The sequence below is a fragment of the Anser brachyrhynchus genome, assembly GCF_964034855.1.
Source record: "Anser brachyrhynchus genome assembly, chromosome: 6".
Lineage (NCBI taxonomy): Eukaryota > Metazoa > Chordata > Aves > Anseriformes > Anatidae > Anser > Anser brachyrhynchus.
Genome location: NC_137700.1, coordinates 43,787,022 through 43,807,790, shown reverse-complemented (window position 1 = coordinate 43,807,790; position 20,769 = coordinate 43,787,022). Strand labels below are relative to the sequence as shown.

The window sequence follows — 20,769 nt, the reverse complement described above, 5'->3', positions numbered from 1 at the left end:
CGTTAGCACTAGATATATATTGTCCTAGCGTCTGAAGTTCCTAGTATTTAATGCCATCTGCTTTGTAGAATCAGGTGTAGCGATATTTGTGTGTGATTATAGTGTTGTTACTGAAACAATATAGAAATCACTGCATGATATTTGCTTGCAACACAGGGTGTCATTCATGAGTTATACATAAATGGCAGCTTTACATATTTAAAAGGAACATGGACTGCTTCATATCTGAAGTATGTTTCCCAGGAGATAACACCACCATTTGATCTATTTTTGATTAAAATGTAAAAATTAAAAATTAAATCAAATGGTAGTATAATTCCTTTGGGAAAACATACTTCAGTTATGAAGTATTCCCCATAGTAACCTTGAGAATCTTACAGCTGTATTGTCTCATCTGTAGGTGGTCTTTTTATGTCTCACATAATTAAAATGAATTGCTGTTAGAGAATCCATACTACTGCATACAGATTTATGAACCTTGAGGCACCTCCATTCACAGACAAACAGTGATATCAAAAGCTCACTGTGCAGATACGCTGCGCCGAGGCAGGTACTGGTAATCGGGATGCTTACCGGTGAGCGTTACTTACCTCCGTCTTGAAAGGGTAAACAAGGAGCATACTGTAAAGCAATAACACATTTCCAATAAAGAATGGTTTCTAAAGAAAGATAGCGTACGGCACAACTGCATTCTGCTACGTTTGGGTGTAGAACACTAGTTAAAATATTCAAAGAACATTTTATATACTAAAGAATGGCTAATATGTCACCAGAAAAAGATTGTGAAATTGGATTTACTAGGAAAATGTGCTCTGCAAAATCTAATGCAACTTGTTTATATCAAGCTGCTTTATCAGCCTGACTCAGAATATGGGAATATATATTTGATAAGATTAGAGAATAGTAGGGATCAGAAAAAATAAGACTATAGAATTTGCATTCACATTTTCACATATCTGAAGGACAAAAATGTCATTTATTTTTTGCTTGGTTTTGATTCTCTTAGTCCTGCTAGTGCTATCCATAACAATGACTTGCGACTACGCATTCTGCTCGGGTTGTAATTAAAACTTCTATACATTTCAGTGAAAAAAACGATACAAGTGAAATGCTCAGATATGATGTTTAAATAGAGAAAAAAGAAACATGTAACAATGAAATTATAAAGTCTCTGAGTTCGACAGTGCCTTGTAGAAACATTTTGTACTAAGCAGCAGGAGTGTTCAAATTTCAATGTAATACTTGAAAGAAAAAGTCTCTGATCTTTGAATTTCTTTATAGAGAGGAGTTTTTAATGTATAATCAGACTAAAATCCTCCTGTAATTGCACAGCAAGCGGCCTGTGAAGCTTCAGGACGACCTGCAGAAGGGAGAAGATTTTTCCTCACCTGGGGCACCTGCAGTACACCACCAAGACAAGACACGGTGCTCCCTGTTGCTGCTCAGGCACCCACCAAGAGCCGTGTGGATGCGGGTCTGGGCGGTGGCAGTGGGGCAGCCTCCATCCAAGCAGCACGACAGCAGTTCCCCCTCCAAACTCTATTAACATTTACCCCGTAATTACATTAACATCAGCATGCACACCCAGAGCGAATAAAGCTTCGTGCGCGCAGTCCCTCTGCTCGTGCAGCCTCGCGCTTCACCTGAGATCCGCTTGCTCTCGCCTCCAAGCAAAGCAGGGGCACACGTGCGGCCCCAGCTCCCTCCTGCTCTAGCACAAACCAGGGGCAGGAGGAAGAACACATCGATGCCATCTTCCACTTCTCCAAATTAAAATAGCAGTGCTCAAAGCCACCCCGCAGTACAGCAGCAAATAAAAGCCTAAGAAAACAAGGGAACAGACTGAAAGTTTGAGAGAGAGAGCTCAAAGCAGAAAAATTAGAACTGCAGGGCAGACGTTCACGTTTTCACTTACGCAAAGGACAAAATGTTGGCTGGGTAAGAAAGCAGGACCTTTTCAACTGAAAGCACTGAAAAAGGATCACCCAAAACACGCTAGTTGAGACCTTGATTCTTCAAGTTACTGCCCAACCACGAGATTTGTATCCACTGAGTTGCTTGGCTAAGCGCTGCTTGTTATGAATTAGGCCCTAATTAGGGAGAGATTGCATTGGCATCTATTTTCTCAATCATGTCCCAGCACAGGCTCATCCACACCCTGAGAGGAACATGACACCATTCTAGTGGAGGTCTTACACCTTGTTTCATGCCTTTGATAGTGGCAGCCCCTCTGCATGGCAGGCCACAGCTCAGCGGGACGCCCCCAGCTCCTGCTCTGCCCTGCTGCAGTGCGAGCCCAAGAGCCAATATTATATATATATATATATATATATATATATATATATATATATGTATGTATATGTTTATCAGAGTGTTAAGAAGACTTTAAATAAAAGTTAACTGAGCTCAACACCTCTGTCTTGAAAATGCCCAGTAAGCAAAGATGTTTTCTGTCCACGATTCAGTAACTCGCAAGGGAAAAGGTCTGTGAAACTTTTTAAAATGTTAACTTCGGAGCACAGCCAAGAAGGAAAACAATTCATAATAATAATAATTTTTTAAAAAATAAAGGTTTATAAGAAAAGGGAAATAGAAATTGTGTTATTTATTAAAGAGATGCTATTACACTGAAGATTAGACAATTTAGAAGAGTTAGCAAATGATAGTCCACATTTTCTGTCTACTCTTAATTGCCAGGGTTATGTACATGTGGTGATGTTGCCAATGATCAAGTTGAAGCTGTTACATCTCTGGTAAAACACGAGTCAGAAAACACAGATCTTTGCAGACCAACACTTTTGCAGTCTTTTATATGCAACAAATCACCTTCCAAGATTAGAGTCTGTGATAGGTGTTTTAGAAAAGGGGTAAAAGTTTTTCTCACCCATTTCTTTACAAAAGCATTGCTAGATATGTTGAAATGCAGTCAGGTAACTTGGTTTTAGAGCCAGACACCATGACCCGGAATTTGGGATTCTTGTTACTGCCTTGGGCACAGCTGCTAAGGGTCTGTTGCTGATTAAAGACCTGATTTACTTCAGTGGATCCTTCTGAATCCTCGCTGCCTGCCCAGTGCCCTACACACTGCAGGGTGGAAAAAAATGGGAACTGAGAATTTGCTTTAAATAAAACTCTGATGTGTAAGAGAGGCTTGTTTTGAAACAAGTAAAACAATGCATTCATATTAATAGCAATCACTCCGATACTGTCACAAATACAGTACAAGAGAGGAGCAGAATCAATACTTTCCGTGATTGTATGTCGAAAGTAGTGAATGTCTGCTTTGCCATCGCTGAGTCTTCAATAATTAATTCCGAATCTATAGTAAGTGTTGCACAGCACATCTAAACACGAAAGGAAAGGCAAACAGCAGAAGTTTGGTAGAACTTAAGAGTAACTAGGCCTAACCAGAGTGACTCGTTTGGAGTTCACCGCATGACGTGATCTGGGCAGGCTCCAACGCAGAACTTAGTTTAAACTTTCTCTCAGAACAGCATCAGCAGGTAAAGACAGCATCCTGGCTTTACAGGTGTGGAAGAGAAAACAATTCAGCAGCAGCATGAATAAATAATGACAGAAACTTAGATTATTAATTGTGCTTCCTTATTTGAAGGGACTTGCCTCCTGCACAGTGCCTGATTTGTGACTATAAATGTGTTACATTCTTCGGGGCCATTTACAAAATAATAAACGCTTTAAGATTACCCTTCACTTTATGTAATTTTAATATTCTAACTTCATTAATTATCTAAACAGACAACATCTCGGGAGCGAATAAACTACTGACAATCCCGTAGCTATTTTGCCAGCAGGATTTCCTTTGAAGTCGGCGGCAGCTGTAAGCGGACGTGGATGACAGGGCCGAGTCTCACCACGGCTTTTGGAAGAAGAGAAACGAAGAGAGTAGCCCAAAATCCAGATTTCACACACGACAGCCACAGGGCGAGGCAGCAAAGGGCCTTTCCCTCCCACCGCAGGGCAGCTGGCCGGGCCTGCTGGGCCTCCAGTGGCGGCCTGCGCTGCCCCATACACCTGGGGCCTGCGGTGTCAGTGCAGCTCACCCTGTGGAGCCCTGAACCGTAGGGGAACGTAACCCGCAGCCTGAACCACAGGGGAATGTAACCCGTGTCCTGAACTGCAGGGGAATGTAACCTCAGCCCGACCGTGATCAGCACGCCGGCAGGCAGACCCGCAGCTGCCCACAGCCCTGCACGGCCTCCCACTCGCGCACTGTGCTTGGCTTCGCCTTCCGTTCCTGTTTTAATATGGGCAAGTTAGCCCTCAATGCTTTCCACCTTATTTTGAATTTTATCCAGCTATACGCATATAAATGCTCATATTAAAAGGAATTCATTAATAACTCATATTTAGTTTCCTTAGTGCAAAAGGAGCAAAAATAGTAAATCAGCTAGAAAGAGGAGAGTTCAAAATTACCATCCACAGCCCAATCAGCAGTAGGCCCGCTAATACTCCCTTTAGAGCTCATCAGCTGAGACAACAGATTTCAAAGTATGAATTCTGGCATTGCACAACCCCAGGGCTATTCATTACATTATACAGTTTCCCGTCTGTTTTATGAAAGGTAGAGATGTATATTACAGTAGTTTGCAGGCTATCATTTTCATTAATAATCTGATCCATGTCTTTAGATTATTTTAGTAATTACTTCACATAAAAAGACTACTGAGTATGATTACAAATATGTCTTTGTTTTGATTGTCTGCTTTTGTGGTGAATACCAGATGTCTGAAGTTCTTGACTTTGTTTAACAATATAAATAATGTTCACTGAGGTTTCCAAACGCCTCGCTCTGACCCCAGGAGTATACGACTTAATAATACAACACTCTAATAAACTAGCCTGCAAACTGTTCAAAGTTCAGGAATTAAACCTTATTTGCATACAAAAAACACATCAAAAAGAACATTAAGGGCCAAACTCTTTTCTTTTGAAGACCCGCACACCGCTGCGGGTCTCCGGGTGGCGGCTCCGCGCCGTGCCCCCACCCGGGGCCGGGCCCCCCCGGGCTGCCCCCACGCGTGCCCTGGCTGCCCACCCACCCACCCCTCCTCGTCTGCCACTCGCTCCGTGCTCCCCACCACGACCACGGCTGGCTCTGAGATGTTCTCTTCTGTTCCACCAAGGGGGAGAGCACAAGGCGTAACCTTGTGCCGGGCGCTGTCACGAGATGGGCTCAGGTACTGACGGGCCCTTTTGAAAGGGCACCTGAGGTAGAAAACCAACCCAAAGTGGTTCCGGTTCCTAACTTACGAACGGATGTCTCTCAGCAACGGACAGAGCGTTTTGTCAGAAAACTCTCCTGCTTCCTCAGCAGCACAACCTCTGTCTTTCCTGGATTTTCTTTCCGCAGTTTGATGCTGGCTTCGTCAGCCAAAGGCAGCCCGGTGACTGCAGGTGGCGAAGAGGAACGTGTGCCTGCCCCGCCGGGAAGCGAGGCCACAGAGCATTTTTCCAGCATGCGCTCAGCCGGATGGGCTGAGAGCAGCACCGTGGCCTCCAGCACAACCCTAAGGTGTCTCTGCCCAGGTCACCTTCATTGTCCAGCCCTGAGAAGGAATGAATTTATAAAAATACATTGTGTACGTCTCCGGCTGGTTAGGATCACCTGCAAGTACAAGCACCTGGGCTAAGGACTAAATTCCTTGCAGCCTATAAAACCTATCAACCTGTTAGAAACTGCCAAACCAAGAAATAAAAGCACCGTGAGGTTTTCTTTAGCTTCACGACTTTCCCTGAAACTGAGAAAATAATTGGAGCCGAAGCACAACGTTCCTTCCCCTGGCTCAGAGGGACGCCTGTGTGCGAGGGGACGATACCCACTAATCCTGCTGACCGGGGCAGCTGGGTGCGGGCTGGGGAGCAGGCGAGGGTTTCACGAGTGCCAAGCATATTCGGGTGTCAGTTCTTGGGTACACCTGCAATGAAAAATGTTATCTACAGGAAAAAACGCTGCTCTGCCCTTGCTGCCGTGCAGTCACCTCTCCTGATGCAGTGAAGTGTGAAACACATGCAACAAAAAAAGGAATAAAAAAGCAGAGCAATGTTTTTTTTTTTATGTAAAAATATGAATAAAAGTATGTTCTCAAAATACATGAGCAGATATTGTGTGGTTTGTTTGCCAATGAAATACCACTGAGTTTGTTAAAAAGAATTTTGGTTCCACTATGTTGCCAAGGGGGACAGGCCTTTATTTAGGAAACTTAAAATGTACAAATGATATTTTTTTTTTTGATTTTGCTTTGCAATTAAACTGCCGTTTCTCACTTTTTGATTTCAATCATGATTAAAAGCATTACTTGACTCACTGATTTAAATCAATCCACACCATCTCTCTCAGATCATCTCAAGCAGTTAAATAAGAAAAGAGAATACCATCAATAACCCATCTGTGTCACAGATGAGAAAACCGTCCCCTTGGGATTGCTTTTACCTATTTTCCACGTTGTGATCCCTAGGTTTTCAGGGAGCGGCACAAGCCCATAGGAAACCACAAAAACACAAGGATGTGTAGCTGCAAGCCCTGTACAGGAGGAAGTGGAAGGGCTCAGGCAGCCAGGGCGCACCAAGGACCACCAGTTTACACTCCCCAAATAGGTTCTAGCACATCCTTCAGTAGCAGAGGCATAAATTATTCGTTCCACAAACAATTACTGTGGATAGCTCCCCCTCCTTTGGAGGGACCTCCACAGGAGCAAGGGACAGGCACGGGGCTGATGCTCCCAAGGCTGGCACAAAACCTCGGGCTCAGGGATCCCCCAAACCACCCCAAGCCCACTCACCCAGCCTGCAAGAAGCACGAGCGACCGCGCTCGGCAGCCCAGCCACACCTGCAAGGGCAGCCCCGAGAGCGGGCACTTCTGCTGTGCTTTAAGGGGGTGACAAACATTGCATCCCGGGGAGGAGGCAGCAGAGCCAGCAGCGGGGAGCGGCGCGGGGCTGCTCGCGGTGCCTGGGCATGTTCCCGCTCAGCGGCAGTTCCCAAGTTGTCTAATTGCCCTTGATGCATCTGCTCTCCCCCAGGAATGCCATCCAGACCTAGCAGCTCCAGATGTCTGCATATTATGCAGGAAGCTGGTAAACAAATTCCTCCTATTTTTCCTGCTGGTAATTAGAAACGTAAGAACACATTGTTTAACAGGCAAAGAAGCCACCAAAGATGTTTCATATGCATTTATAGCTGCTTAGTGTCTCTGAAATAGGTGATAAACGCTGAATATTGTAAGTCTTCTAGATTACTCCTTGTTGCTATGAGATCAGGCTTTGCAAAAAGGTGCTTTGTTTAAGGAAAAAAAAAAGAAAAGGAAAAAAAAGTATGAGTTGAAATGCCAGTTAAAGTTGGGATAAACTTCTGATCAACCTTCCAGCGTGACCATCACACCAAGGTAGCGGAGCCACCTCACCTAAACCAGCTGTCTCAAACAGTTCCAGCTTTTCCCCCCGCTTTAACTCCGGAGTAGGTCACCGCTCAGTCCCTGCTCCTTCCCTCCCCGTTAATTTCCTTGCATGCTTGAGCAATCCTGCCCTAACAGGAGGGATGGCTTAGGTGGCTTCAGGAGTCTTTTCCAGCATTAATTGTTATGATTTTAGAGCCCCGCTGGGTGAAGACTTGGGAAAGGAGAATTTGTTCCGAGGGTTGTGAGGAAAATGAGAAAATTCAGCGCCGCGGCTGCGCCCAGCCCCTGCAGAAGGGCAGTGCCGTGCCGGGAAGCACGGTGTGGCTTCGTGTGCCTGGAGGGGGAGTGAAACCAGCCCAGCCCGCAGGCAGGCAGGCGTGGCGCTCACAGACAGCACAAACCACGGATCCACAAACCTAAAGTTTACAGGTTGAGGAAGTTCAGGAGCAGCCAAATAAACATTCAGAACCACGTCGGTGCTCTGCTGAAGCGCAGCCCCTGGTTTGGTGCTGGCTGCCGAGGAGACCTCCCCGGGGTGCCCCAGCACCACGACGCTTTAAGAGAGGGCCTCTTGTCCCCGCTTCAGACCAAGGAGGGACTGATCCGAGATTGCTCTGCAGCACTGAGGAAAACCCGTGGCATTTACATACATAAATAGCTGTCCCAAAATTGATGTACGATCGTCTCAGGCTGTTTTTTCACCTTATGGACACAAGGGATGCGTTGCCCTGAGTTTAGGGGGAAACATGGAGTGAGGCCGAGGCGATGCTGCCCTGGGCAGCCAGGAGGCTTCTCGGAGCCTTCCCCTTACGTAGCCACCACCCTGGGGCCCCTCACTCCTGCCCTGCCCGGTCCCACCACGGAACATCAGCAAGCACCGGTGCTGCTGTGGCTCGGGCAGCGGGCACCACATGGCACTGGTACGAGCATCCCAGCACCCCGACTCCAGCGAGCCCTCGCTTTGAGAAGCCTCGTGCCCCGGGAGCCGCCGCGGGCTCTGCTCGGCCGCTGCTGCTGAGCGATGCGTTTTGCAAAGCGTTTTTTCGCACAATATGTAAAAAAGACACCACACTGCTGAGGAGCTATTTAGCCCAGAGATCTCCCAGAGCATTACGGACTGCCCCCTGGCCCTCTGCCTCCCGCCTGTCCGCGGGGCACAGCGGGCCCGGTGCCCAGGGCAGGATGCGGGGAGGCCGGCCCGCCGCCAGGCCTCCTCGTGCCGAGGCTGGGAGCAGCAGGCCGCTGTCCCTCAGCAAGGCCCGAGAGGAAGGCGAGCATGAAGTTACCGCGCCGAGCGACATCTACATCAAGCAGGGCTGGCAGGCGAGCACATAACTCACGGCGGGGTGTAATGCCAGCTCTGCGCAGGATGTTTAAAGATCCATTTCGAATTCATTATTCTTAAGCAGAAATAAACTGCCAACATGCAAAATAAGTGTGTACATTTGCTATTTTCATCGTGTCTTCCGCTGCGCTTCATCTGGCTCAGGTGCGCGCCGCGGCTGTACCTGTCAGAGGACTAAGATCACTCCTGCTTCTTACTGCGATGAAAGAATTAAATACAAAATCTTCTGTAGGAAGCAATTGTGAAGTGTGGAAGTTTCTAGTCAGGCAAATAAATTGGATTTAAGTATATTACAGTCATAATCTTTTTCTGCCTCTCTCCAGACAGCCTTTGTACATGGAGAAATGAGAATGTATTCTCAGACAAATCTTGACCTGAGGGAGAAGGCTGCGGGAATCTGGATTTTCAATAACATAAGACAATAAAGCTCAGACTTCTAACCTGCCGCAATATGGTAAAAGTATAAAGAGCTTAGCAACTAATAAAAGAAAAGGGTCTTCCAACTCATATTTGAAGATCTAGACCCCCAAAAGGACACTTCATAAAGATCATAATGGGTTAGTCAGTATCTAACAGATACCATGTACCTTGTTGACCAATTGTCTGACAGTTGTCTTCTGCAGGCCTGGATATTAATAAGCCTTGTGTTGATTTCCTTTGGGTATTTTGTCTTCGTAATTGTACATCTACTTGTTGTGACACTGCAGCTCGCTATATATTTATTTAATGCAATTCCTATAGCAAAATATATATATATATATATATGCTATTGTTTTCCTTAGATGATATGCATGCACCGCAAATTTCATCTCCCTCTAAGGTATAGTGAATCAAAGCCGTTACAGGGTACGGGAGAGCACGCGGTCTTGGGGCAAAGAGGAAATCCAGATGTGTTTTCCCCTTAGGTGTGAATATGTCTTACTCCTTGCATTACATGGGGAATATAAAGGGATTCAATTATCACTGCATTTTTGTTTCTAATAATAACAAAGACTAGTTCTGGAAGGTATTCCAGTTAAATAATATTTTGACAGATAATGCTAGTGCAAAGTAGCTGTCAGTCACACAGCAAGATGAAGGGGAAGCAGATGCATAAGAAAGATCAGAGTGGCTTATGTAGTGAAAATGAAGCCCGTTAAAAACTCCTCTCGCCAACAAAACAAAGACTGTCTGCGGCTTGATCCCGCTCTCACCGTTTTCTGTACGTACAGCTACAGAATAAAATGCAAATATTTAGAGATTGCACAGTATACATGCACTGCAGTTTTCCATAGATTTTCAAACCTAGGCATGTTTTAGAGCACGCTATATTTCACGGCTCCCTCAGTCATGCCAACCGTGGCCCAGCAGCCAGAGGGCATCAGGACAGAGTGGGGCATGGCCTCCGTGAGCCTCCTTGCGGGTTCCTGCAGTCCTGGGGCCAGGCCGCCCTTCTCACGAGGCACCGGCCGTGTTGCTGTCGTGGCCAGGACACCCCCATCAGATGCCAGTCAGTCCCATGCAGGCCAGGAAATACCAAACTGGTCCGTATCTCTCGCCTTTGTTCGCCCACTGAATCCACGCTCAGCATGCCGTAACTTGGCCTATTTCTTGGACTACTCAGGCCAATTCGTGCCCTTATCTTCACCTAATTGTCAACATGCTTCATTTCATTTACCTCACGCACCTTAACCCTGTGAAAAGGGGTTTCCTTTTTCACCTGCAAGGTATCCCACGCAGGTGCTTTAATATACCGCGACCCTTTCCTCCAGGACCTCGTGGTACCCGAGCCCTGCCAGCACCAATCCCTGCGCGAAGCCCCGGCCGCTTCTCCCTCTCCCCAGCAGCAGCATCGCCAGCCCGGAGGCGCGGCGATAAATTATAAATCACACGGTGATCTACCGCAGCACCAGTGAGGCAACGCCTGCAGAGGGGCCCGCAGGTAGCAGACCTCCTCAGAGGCTGCTCTGTGCCGGGCCCTGGCACCTCACCTAGACGAGGAGATAAACTGTGGGGAATGAGAGGACCGGCAGCTGCGTTTAGAGGTGTTTGCTCGGGGGGAAGACTCAATTACAGCTCATCACAGTATTTCAGAACAAGTCTCCAAAGTTTGTTCTGATGCAAATTCTGAGATGCCGATCAATAGCTTCCCATTCAGTTTTTTAAAGGATTAATTTTCTTTTTGGCAGCGCTGAATCCTTCCTGGAAACTGAGCACAAAGCTTAAAATACGGAATTATGAAGGAAAATGCATACAGGTTCGGTCAGAAGAGGCTGCTGTGCCCGGGAGAGCATGGGTCAGATATCCCAAATCCCCACTCCTTCACCCCGAAGAGCCTCTCTGCACCCAGCAGTGGCAGATGCCAGCACAAGGAGCTGCTTGACATCCAGGAGAGGTCTTAAATCATTCCTCCAGAGCAGCATATCATCACCCCAAGTGTTCTTAACTAGAATTTTGAGTTTGGGGGTGAAATTCCACTTGGGAAAGAAAAACAGGAAATAGTCAAATGTTCCAGAAGGAAGAAACAAAGCAAGAATGAGCACAGATATTGATATTTATAGGAGCACAGCAGCCCAGGAGATTGCGGGAGGAGCTCATTTTTGGGGGGGGTGCTTCTGGGAGAGCGCTGTGAATGGTGGCATAAGGCAAAGGAGTAATCCTGCCTGGCAGCCCTAACTGCTTCTAGACCATGTAGGAGTCTTGAGACAAGTGGAGACTACTTTTTTAATGCGTTATTAGTATACAGTGCCCTACAACTCATGTCTTTGTCACTGCTTAAATATGTCCAGTAAAGCTTCATTTTTAAGGCAAGTGATGTTAGGAAACTTTCCCTTCAAGTGGCAGTGGCAGAAGCAAGAGGATGCACAGCCCCAAGAACCACATCTACAGCACGTGGCACTTGTCACCAAACACTAACTGCTTTTTCTTTATTTTAATCTTCATACAGACTTATAAGGTACATAAAGCTGAAGGTAACGAGCATCTAATTTTATCCTTTGTTTGGTAGACATTAGCTTACAGAGCCATAACTGAGAGCTGCAACTAAACCTGGAAAGGAAATACTAGATTTTCATTTACTACAGTGCGATGTATTTTAGTAAGTCTGCAGTGCCTTTATGAAAATATTTGGTTTCATTGCCCACTTTACCTGAGGTTCTTTAAAGTTATATAAATAGATTTCTGAGCAAGCAATAAATAGGGTTTGCTTTTCTCCCCTCAGACTGGTTAAAGTAGTCCAAAATCCAGCTAGTACTAATGCTGTGGCCGTCTCGGTGCTGCATGAGAACTCAGGTGCTCGAGAACTTCCAGCTACAAGGTAACAGCCATGTTGGTGACATCTACTGTACAAAAGCCATACAAAATGCTGCGTGCCAAGAGCCACCGCCACGGGAAGCCAGGCTGGGCATACGCGGTCTTCTGAGCACGAACCCTGAGGTCACAAATGGAAGCGAACAAAATTCTGCACAACACAAGAGCCCCACCCCTGGCATCCAGTACGTAATCACATCACATCCGATTGAGCCAGAGGGAGCTAGAAGGCGGCACTGGATGCTGAGGACCTCCAGCTCAGCAGCAGCTCCTTCCAACGCCCCGCGGGAACAGCCCAAGGGCAGCAGGGCACAGGAGCGGGTGCCCCGTGGGGGCTGCGCTTCTGGCATCACGTCTGTAGCAGCTCCTGCATCTGCTGATCCCTCGCCTTGTTTCACTGACATGGATGTTTCCAAGCTGATACTTAACTTTTATGGTCAAAACCAATATTTGCTGGTTCTCTGATTATATGAAGCTGGAACAGGACGCAGTGATGGGAGCTGGGCAGTCTCGTACCCTTGTCCTCTGTATTTAATCACTCAAGGTGCAGCTGGTAGCCCCGTGCAGAGGTTTGTGGCCCAGCAGCTAATAACACACGGGCACTTGCTGGAGGAGACCGAGTAAAACGGGCTAATGTGATCTTGCCATGTGGTAATTTTCCAGATAAATGGACAGTTGCTTCAACAGTTCCACTGTTGAAGGTCAATGATCCATATAATACAGGCAATTACAGAAGTATTTCCATTGCAGACTCGGTGACAAATTTTTAGTGCAAGACAACAAATAAACTGTAGCAAAAGCACAGGGATGGGGGTCGGAGCTTCGAGGTCCTGCGCCTGGCTCCAGCCTGCCTGTCTCTCCCTTCCCCATGCCCACGTGCATCGTGCTGCTACTACGTCAGCCCACTTTGACCTGTCTTAATCCTCTTTTAACATCAAGCCTAGATCACCAACTCATTGCTTTTACATATTTTGCTGGTTTCCTCTGTCCTAATTCAAAGTCAAGCACTCGGTTACCTTACCCAGATTCTCTAGTGCTGAAGAGAAAAGAAACCAGGTAAGGGAGAACTCCTTTGCAATCCGAAGGCTTGGAGTCCCGGCGGATACACAAACGTAACCATTTCTAATTGCATTTCAAAGACAAGGCAAAAAGCATTCTCAGGGAGTACGTACAGCTGGTACTCACAGACACTGTACGCAGAGCTAGCTTAAATCACAGCTTACATGCTAGCAGCTTATTCATTGAAAAGAAGATTCCGAGCAATAGACGGATTGAAATAAATAATTGTTTTGTGTAATGAAGTGTGCATGAGGAAATAACCACTTGTACCACAGCACAGGCTTTTAGCATTACTTGCATCTTCATACAGCAGCTCCTTGCTGCGCTGTATTACAGCCTGCCACCAGAAATCAATACCAAAGCCTCTGAAAATATTTAAGAACATGCCAAAGCCGCTCCCCAGCAACACTAACATTTTCAACCCTGAGCTTGTAAAAAGCAAAGCAGTTCTTGCAGTTTCAGCACTTGCTTATAAAACGTCTACATGCAACAACAAAATGTAAAATATACAGGTGCCCGTAGTCATCCAAGCACTGCAGAAGTTTAACGATAAACACATAAGACCCTGAAAGACTTTTGTGATTTCTGATGGGAATACATTAAACCTGTAGCAGTGCTTCCCCTGTGAATTGTACTTCTGTTTCAGTTTCAGTTTACTGCTGCTTTTACCCATCATGTAAGAGACAGACTGCCATTTCATTCCACCAAAGTGAACGGGAAACATCAGTAAAGAGCAGCCTTAATGGTGGAGGAATTCACCAGGGACGAACTTTTGAGTAGTTCAAGAACCTATTTCAAAATTTAAGCAGATTTTGCTAAAAAGGAAAGAGGGAAGAGAGACTCGAAATGCTAGGGTTTAACCTTCATGTATGAAGTGAAAAAAAAAAAAAGCATCCACTGCCACCTCGGGCAGCCGCCTTTCCTCCGCTCCCTCGAGCAGGACCACGAGCCACCCACCACGTGCACTCAGGCAAAACAGTCACGGCTGTTCTCAGAAGCCAAGGCTTTCAGATACAGACACTTCTGAAAATAAGCAATTTTGCGTGAAATCAGTAGAGGGATGGTTGTGCTATATCACGAGGAGGGTGGTTCATTTTTGGAATATTTGTCAATAACATACAGTAGTCGTGTAGCAGCCAGGTGTGTCAGACACCTGCTGGTGCTGCACGTATACCAAAACCCCACGTTTCCCATGGACAGCGATGGGACGGCCACGGGGCGGCTCCGCACAGCAGGACCCAGCATCAGCCCTGCCTCTGCTCCGTCTGCCCACGAGGGCCCAGACCTGAGCACAGCAGGAGCGTGCTCGGTGCTCCGACGTCCCAGATAAGCCAAGGAGAAGTCTCTGCCTTCTGCAAAGCCCCTCGCTGTGCCGAGCTCCTGAGGCACTTCTGTAACGTCTGGTTAACTATCTGATGTCTAATCCCACAAAATAAAGGAGGGTAATTATTTGGCAAGGTGTGTCCCAAAAAGTCTGTTTTAAATAGAATTGATGCAATTTTATTTTTTTTTTTTTAATTGGTCTCTCATTGCTGTGCAGAGCAACTGCCCCCAAGGAAGTCCAGTGCATCCGCTCCAAACTTTTCTGGAAGCCTCATCCCAGCAGATGATGTGGAAAGTATAAATTTACGGGCAGACCCAAACCAGTTCAAATGCTAAGACTCCTGCTACGTATACAAAACAAGCTCTTTTCCCCCACCTTCCCCCGCTGCTGTTTTCTCTTGTAATAATTATGTAATTGCATGCTATTTCAGAAAACCGCATAAAAGTTGGCTCTATTGTGATTAATTGTCCCCATGGCTTCTTGTAAAATTTTCAAAGTTCCAGCTGGTCACACAGGGCTTAGTTTACAAAAGTGTTGCACATTATTAGATTTTCCGATAAAGTGTGTTCTTTTGTGATTCAGAAACCCGCTTCTCCTCCAGACAACTGGCATCCTCTTTGTTATTCACCCAAGAGATACGCGAGCCAAAATGGAGTGCACTCAGATGAAAAAAGGTATTCCCAATCAGACATGCAGATTAAGCATTACTTATGCAGTGCAAAGCAAACATTACAAAAGTTGCAGTTCGAGCTCTCCCTGCACCACAGGCAGGCTGAGGGGACGCGCTCAGCTCGGCCGGTGCTGCCCTCCCCACCGGCCGCGGCAGCAAAGCTCACGGCTGCAGCCACCCCACCCTGGTGGGATCCCAGGGCAGGTCCCAACTGAATCCCGCTCCAGCCATTTTGTCACACGTGATATTTGACTTCTGAGAAATGCAGACGGAAGGAAGGCAGGACAGAAGGGACCCGACATCACCGCGCACCTTTCCAGATACGGGCTCTGACTTCTGCTTTCCTCCGCATACCTGATCTTCATGCCACCACCTCCCAACACTGCGTAGGGCCAAGAACAAACCCAGAAACGTTCCCCAAGAAACACCACAACCAGACCTTCTCTACCTGGGCCACGTCACTGTATCCCTGGGAAGAAGCAGGTGTGGTGGTGTTTAATACAACATCCGAGAGAAGAAGCAATAGCAAGGATGACGGTACCACCAGGAACACCATGGGGCTGTGGTCACTCCGCTCTGCCGAACGTAGGGCCAGAGAGAGAAATATACTGAAATACGGAGGGCAAAAAGGTAACTTCACTGCAAACAAGGAGGTGCGGAACGCTGAAAAGCATGTTTTGAGACAAGCAGATTGTTCCGTTGGTCTACCAATACCGTAACTCTTGGGATTGCTCTGTCACCACCGTGTGCGTGCGTCCCTTAACACTGGCCTGGACGCAAACCCAATGCGAGCCCTCTCAGGTGTCAGAAGGGGCCAAGCTCATCCTAGGACTGCTTGGAGCAGTCGGGAGAGCATCGGGTGGAGGGGGGGGGCAGCAGACGCCAATGGAGCCGCAGGCAGACCTGCCTACAGCGACCTCCAAGCTGTGAAACTGAAAGCAGTTATTCCACAATATCGGAGTTACTGGGTGATAAAAATGGCAGTAAATGTTAAGTTATACAGGAAGCAGGGAAAAGACAGTCCTAGCTTTATATTATTACCAAGGTTTCTGAGCTATTACCATTTACAAAAGAATCATTGTAATTCTATGAAGAATTCGGCTCAGTGCTCAATCGCAAATGGAGTATTAAGGATTACAAGGAAAGAAATTGAAATGAAAACAGAAAACATCACGATCGTGTAGATGTGGTGTGTGCCTGCCCATTGAACACCACCTGCAATGCCAGTTCCCTCCAGCCTCAAAGTCAATATAATAAAGCCAGGAAAAAAGTACAAAAACAGTTTAAAAATAAAATAAAAACAAAGCTTTCTTGGTTAGAGTAATTCAGTAAGTTCAGGGGATGTTTCTTCAGGGTGAAGAGCATGGCAGACATGAATGAGCTGAGGGGAGAATGATCCATTTGGGGCAAGCGCCCTCAGACACTCCCCAGCTATCCCTGCGATCCCCTCGGGTCTCCTACAAGAACTAGATACTCATCCACAGCAGTAGGAGGCTTTAAGGATAAAGTGTCTGTAAGCCACTATTTCCATCTGGAAAGAGAAATCCCCGTCAAAGGCACAAACATTTCCTGGTGGCTAAACTTAGAGAACCACCATTGTTCCTGGGGATGCTAATAAATAATCCAAGTCCCCTCATCTCCTGCTGCCCCCTTTCCCTCTCACTTTGTACTATGCAAAACAAAAATATTATCATCTATATGGCATCCTTCTTGAAAGGCATGCATTTCAAATAGTATAAAGAAGTATTGTCATAATGAGGTTAATGACAATAGGGTTTCCAATATCAAAGAGCCAACATGCAGCTGCTTTATAGTATGAAGCGATATAGCACAGAGCTCCATAATGAGAGTAGAGTTTTTGGGTTACGCATTTTAATGAGTTTGTAATAAGCAAACTACTATGGAAGCAGTAATTTGCATTTCACAGCACTATTTAGATAGAATACTTTGTTAACACTCACTACATTGAAGCAGGAAAATTAGTCCAACTTCATAAGGATTTAGAGTCTGAACATGCACAGGCCATTGTGCAGAAGATTATATGCCCTTAGAGCTGAAAGAAAAGTTACTTGGTAATACACACAGGGGGAGAGAAGAGCGGAGAGGAGTGGAGTACCTTCGCCTTCTCACCTGTAGAATAACGTAGCAATAACCACTGCTGCCTTTGTGCTGCCCCTGCCTCGTTTGGTGTCTCGGTTTGCACCTTGCGGTAGTGTCGCACATCAACGTTTTGTTTGAAAGAAGCATCTCCAACACCGGGCACAGCCGAACTAGCCCCGTGTTGCCACGTACCAGTGCACCGCTTGCTTTCTGCCCTGGCCCCTGCAGCCACCACCGGCACCGCTTGGCTCTGCTGCCTCAGTCCCGCGGCTCGCTCCCCATCATCCAAGCTCCCCCAGCCCCGCAGTGAGGAGACAGAGGTGTCTCAGGTACGTGGTGTGCGTGTAGCACCGCGCACGCCATGCTCCACGGAGCACCGTGCTGCGCTCATTACAATTCATTCGATAAATAGATGTACCTTAAGAACAATGCATTCATCTATTAACGTTCCTTATGGGAGACATAATCAGCTTCATTAGAAGTCATTATTATGGTAAAACCCTGAAAAAAACCATCACGTACAAGCAGGCAGCACGATCAATTAAAAACCTGGACTATGTGACTAATATTGACAAACGCTCACAGGGGCACACGGCGCAGCATCGCCGCACTGCAGCGGCCCCGGGATGGGCTGAGCACACCGTGCTCGGAACAGGCAGCGAGAGCAGGGGCACAACCACGGGGAGACCTCCCAGAAAGAGCCCCGGCATCAGAGAGCCAAAGCAACCAAGCCCTTCGCTGCTTTCCTTGTTGCCCACCTTCTGCAGGTCCTCTCCAGGCAGTACGGAACAGCTCAGGCCCCCTGTGCCAGCAGCGATGGGCAGGAGCAGCAATGGGGGATCCCCCTTATAAGCTTGCCTCAAGACAAGGCACAGCTCCAGGAGAGGCTGACAGCCCCTTGCAGGCCCAGGACACCTTCGGGTTGGCCATTTTGTGACTTGCAGCAGGCAGCGCTCCGTGCCAAACACGAGGCCAGGCCTGGTGGCAGCACTGCCCTCCCGAGTGACCATCCTCACCCGCAGGGCCCAGGAAGCTGCAGCTTGTGCTTGGCGAGATGTCATTTCTAATCCATAACAAACAAGGCCTTGATCTTCTTAAACAGTTTGAGCCTGCTCTGCCACACACATTCACAGCTCAACAGCCGACTGTTTCGGGCACGTAACTGCCACAATAAAACAAGAACTGGGCTCAGGCAGGAATTCGGGTTGCAGGTAGCCACTAAAAGCTTTTCCCACCCCATTCATCAGCGGGAAAGTTGAAAGCTGTTATTCATCAGGACTAACACATCAGTTGTTAAGTCAATAGCATTGATTTGCGGGGGGGACCAGGGTTGCACTCAGCAGACAGCTGCTCCATAAGTGCCGGGCAATGGGAGTGCTCCAGGAGCCACAGCTCCCAGCGGAGCCCAGGGGTGGCAAAGCCACAGGGGCCACGGAGAAGGTACCGAGGCCCCGCTGGTTTTTATGCCACAACTCTGACTCAAATTATCCCACAAACTAATACCTAGGAAAAGGCACAGGAACCAGAGGCCTCCTCCAGGCCCAGAAGTTTAACCAACCTACAGCTAGAAGAAAGGACTACTAAAATGCTTGCCCTTATAGCAGCTATTACTTCATAATTTATTACTTAAGCAGCAAAGGAAAACAAACTACAACAGCAATACATAGCCCTCAGAACAGAGTGAGAAGGAAGCAGTCTGATGGGAGGACCCACAGTCAAGGGGCAGCTGCGGGCCCAGACCATCCCCGGTGCTGCACGGAGGCATAGCTCCGCTCCCTACCTGCTCCCGGAGCTTTGAACGTAGCTCTGCACCCAGACGACATTCACAAGCATGGGACAAGGCCACCAGGCACCCGGGGTCCCGCTCAGCCCTGATGCTGGCAGCAGTTCTCGCGGTGCAGCACACGGCCCCCCTTGCCATTAAGCCTTCAGGGCCGTTAGCGCCATGATCAAATAAAGAGATACAGTAATTTACAGCAGTAAGCTGTAATCTCCTCTAAATAAAGAATTATTGCTTCCTCCTTTAGCAAGGCCTCAGACGCGCTGGGCTGACTCCTCCCTGCAGCACCAGGAATCCTCCCTTGAGACCAAGCAGAAACAGGTGGCAGGCATCGGGGGCGTGCAGGAGCCTCCCCAGCAGCAGGCAGCGCACCTGGGCACTTCTCACAGGTGCTCACGGCAGAGCACAGGGCAGTAAAACAAGGCCTTAAATCTTCAGGGGTAAAAAAAAAAAAAAAAAAAATTAAAACAGGGTACAGTCACCCTGTTGCCTGCGTGGATTTTTGCTCTTGCAAAACATCCAGCAAGTCCAAGTGCAGCACCGGTGGAACGGTGTGGGGAAGGCAGACGCTCCCAAAGCACTGGAAAAAATGGTAAAAAGTCCGAAGAGGAAAGGGCCAGCTACTCTACACGCCAGCCAACTACCAGCAGCAAGTTGGAAACATAACCTTTACAGCTTTGTTTCCAGCCTGCTATGTTTGGCTATTATCTCTCGCTGCAGCATTTGGTAGGTGGGCCGGTAGTGACTGAAAGGCGAACGTGCTCGGGAGATCTGAAGGAGCGCTCGGTGAGCCCCCGGGGCCCAGAAATAGCCAGGGGAACAACTGCTGCCTGCGCTGCCAGCGGGAGGGGAGAAGCTGGCTGCGGTGTGGCGTTTCTCCTGGTCAGCTACCGCAGCCGTGACCCTCACGTGTGCGACGTGTGTGCGGCACTTAGGCTGCTCGGAGTTCAGGAAGGACAGAAGTAGGGCACAAGGTGGCTGGTGCAAGCCCTGCAGGCAGTGCGGGTGCTAACGCTGCAGCAGCCCCAGCACCACCGCTGACCCACAGCCAGCAGCTCCGCAAAGGAGTTCACAGCATTTCTCTGAAGAGTTTTAGAGATAAGGCCCCACGAACCACCTTACAAAAAATAACCAGTAGATGGCAGGCCTGCAAAGCCTGATAAGATCACGCAAGTTCATTTTATTTTAGTAAGAGACAGAATGATATTTTAAAGACAAATGTTTTTATACTTTAACTACCCTAACAGGATCTATTAGTACATCTGTAGAGATATTTTAAAGAGTTATGGCTACAGGATTACAATTAGTGCACCAAGCCACCCAGATCACGAAGATCCATTTGAGTCAAAGCTGTTTTTCAAAACGAAATAAAGCAGAGCATCTAATAAAGTGCAGATAGTTTCTCTACAACAATATTCAGATCATTTTAAGCATCAGCCAAGTCTGTTCAGGACTATTGCCATCAACGCGTTTCTAAGATAGTAAAGACGTCAGAAGCACGAGTATGTACCAGTGCCTACTTCCAGCCTCCAAGAAAAATAAGCATTATTTTCTTGGAAAATAATGAAAGAAAGGAGTATGGTAAGTCCTACATCCTGCACAAACCAGTCATGCCCCACCTTCAGTTGTGCCCCATGCAGTATGGCTCCCACCATAAAAAATGCTGTTTTGAAACACGTCAGGAACTTTTAAATAGCAGTTCAGATGAGGAGTAGTCAGAGCGACTTGCTCTTGGTGAGGCAAACACAGCACCAAGCGGCTCCAGGCAATCGATACTGCAGCACCCAG

The 20,769-nt window shown here is 47.4% G+C and overlaps 1 long non-coding RNA gene across 1 annotated transcript; it reads right to left on the bottom strand.

The window, feature by feature from the left end:
- Window positions 1–957: 957 nt before the first annotated feature.
- Window positions 958–20,092, bottom strand: LOC308197667. Its single transcript, XR_013953216.1, has 3 exons — window positions 18,982–20,092; window positions 1,585–1,821; window positions 958–1,360 (listed from the first exon to the last, which is right to left on the bottom strand). It is a non-coding gene; the product is annotated as an uncharacterized lncRNA (long non-coding RNA).
- Between the last annotated feature and the right edge of the window lie 677 nt (window positions 20,093–20,769).